Genomic DNA, 2,980 nt, shown 5'->3' on the forward strand with positions numbered 1-2,980 from the left:
GTGAATTCGACCGGGACGAATGTCAGCTTGTCCGAGTCAGGTTGGCCAAGTCAGGTGGGTCGAGGGCTAAATGCCAAGTTGGGCTGAATATTAAGTTTGTCCGAGTGGTCGATTCGGATGGGCCGAGTGGTGGATGTTCGAATAGAGTGGATTGAGGACCAATTCTCGGCCCACAATCGCCATCACGGGCCGAACACGATGCGATTTTGGCCAATGCAACGATAAATCACTTGAATCACACGATTCATGTCACGGCCTATCGCACACACCTCCAGGTCAAAGCCATGGATGGAGAGAAAAAGTTGTATATACCTGGAATAGCTAATAAACTCCAAAATGCAAATTGGCAAATGAATCATCAAACCCTCATACCTTGTTATGACAGCAGAAACCCTAATGCTTATTTTTTGTATTTTTCTTTGTTTTTTCCTATCCTAATGCATCCAAATCACAAAGCAAATACCTACACTACTCCAACATGCTTTTCCAAATTCAAAAAACCAAAAAACTACTTGCTAAGGAGATCGAATACCTCTTCAAAATCCCTCACTTCCTACCTATCTACCTCAAGCACCGGTTCGGGGAAAACCCTACTTCAATGCTCGATTCGAAGCACGCAAGACTTGAATCCGTTGGTCCCAGCAACGGAACCAAAATGTGGGAGCTCTCACTCAACCGCCAAGACCCACGGACCGCTTATTGTTTCAAGCGTTCCAAGCCGAGCACTAATGGCTACCTCTCACATAGCCAACGCGTTGTCCATCTCTATGGGTTTAGTGAGCTTACCTCCATGCCCAATTGAGTTACCTCCTCTCCTGAGCACTCCGATAGCTCCATGATCCAAGCGCAAGCTTCAAGCAAGCTCCATCCTCAAGCTCCACGCTCCAAGCTCCATTGCCGCAAGTAAGATAAGAGAAGAGAGAGAAGAGAAGAAGAGAGGTGAAGATGGAGAGCTTCTCCTCCCCAATCCCTCACATGCTCACTCCCTCACACTCTCACACTCCCTCTCTCAAGCACAAGCTCAAGCAAGCAAGAACAAGAAGAAGGAGAAGAAGAGGAGAGCCACTTTTGGCCACACACAAGAATGAGCTTCTCATTCACTTTTCAACTTTATATACAAAACCCTAAATCCCTTTTTCCCCTTATCCCCTTTTTTACATGGCCGACCGTAGCCTAGGCCCTTTTTCCCATTGCCCTCCTATCTTCCTAGCTTCCTTCCTACCGCTCATCTACCTTTACAATTTGCACGGGTGAGAGCCCGCCACTCTTTAAAATAAATCCTGGTGCGCCTTGCACTCTTTTACACGGGTATTAACTTGCGCTTCTCTTGTACGCCTTTCTCTTTGATTTAGGACTTTTCTGCACTTCTTGTGTTTCCAGATTCTTCTTGACGCGCCTTGACCTTCCGTTTCGCTTTTGCCTTGGCCTTGTCTTCTGCTTCAGATTTTCTAGATTTTCCACCTTTGTTCATTTGAGAGTTAACACAAATGCTTGAGATCTTAATAGAAGATCGCATACGAAAATGGACTAGCATACATGTACAAACTTTAGCTATATTTATGCAATCATGGCTAGCCAAGATAAGGAGAAACTAGGCCTTGCAAATCAAGTACAAATAGACCGAGAGGATAGACAAAAAACCTCCTTTGCCAAAAAATGAGGAGTCTTTGTGTACATTTTGATGCTTTCTAAACTAAACAATGCAATGGCCACTTTCTAATGTCTAATGTGTACAATATTTAAGTATGTGAAAGTTTTAAAAGTCTTTGTGGACCACAATTTCCTAAATTCTGGATGGATAGAACGTCTCAACAAGTTGAGCTAATTATTCATGAGATTCTAAGAGTATCGACTCTTATTGGTAGACCCCTTGAAGTGCTAGTTTTAGGTTGAACATGGATATCCTAAGACACAAATTTTCAAGGAATTGAATTTCCCTAGATATAACTATTATCAAGATCATCACTGACCTTTCACCACTAGGAAATGCAAAAGGGAGTGTGCTACTTCATAGGACACACCAAGTATTATCAATGCTTTGTGCTAAACTTTGTGATCATTGCAAGCCCTTGTACAAGCTATTTGGTAATATTTCAATGGGCTAAAGAGTTCCCAAGGGATCATGAAGCCTTTAAAAATAATATTATTGTAACACTAGACCTACAATCACAAATCAAAGAATAACATCCCACAAGCATTTTTTATGCATCCAAGACTACTATAGGGCAATACATCGCCAACTTGATATGTGGAACCTCACTTTCCAGTGAACTTTACAAGTAAGCAATTCATTGACATTGAGAATTACTCGATAATAAAGAGAGAAGGACTCGGAATGGTATGTGTGGTGGAAAAGTTTCATTGTTACCTTTTAGCAACACCTTTCACATTGTTTGGTAACCATCAAGCATCATTGTATATTGTGTACAGGCCTTGTACTACATGAATTTCGCAGTGGCTTCTTTTGCTATTTGAAATTGACTTATTAATGGAGGAAAATGCAACTACATGGCCAACTATATGTCATGTGCATTAGCAATGTGAAGTAAACCTTGGGAGTGGATGATAGTCTTCCAAATGCCAAGGTATTGGACATCAACCCAAAGAATGAACTCTTTGAAGAAGACCTTAATCCAAATTGAGCTAATAATATTGTACACCCCTTGACAAAAGGCTTTCATGAATGCTGATATAGAAGGCCTTATTTAGCTATTTAGTGATCAATATTGGGCTCCTTAGCCTGAACATAGCAAATGTTAGTTGGATAACTATACAGACTCAAACAATATGCCCTTCTAAGACAATGTGTGTGTGATTAAGAAATGCATAACATACTTCAAGAAGCTCATGATATAATCACAAGAGTACACTTCAAATTTGAGAAAATAGTTTTTAAAATCATTTAGTCTCAATTGTGGTGGCCCATTTTATTTAAAGATGCTACATGTTCATCAAGTGTTGCAATGAATGTTATAGGATC

This window comes from Lygodium microphyllum, chromosome 2, assembly GCF_053477565.2.
Source record: "Lygodium microphyllum isolate KBCC chromosome 2, Lygodium_microphyllum_v1.1.10, whole genome shotgun sequence".
Classification (NCBI taxonomy): domain Eukaryota; kingdom Viridiplantae; phylum Streptophyta; class Polypodiopsida; order Schizaeales; family Lygodiaceae; genus Lygodium; species Lygodium microphyllum.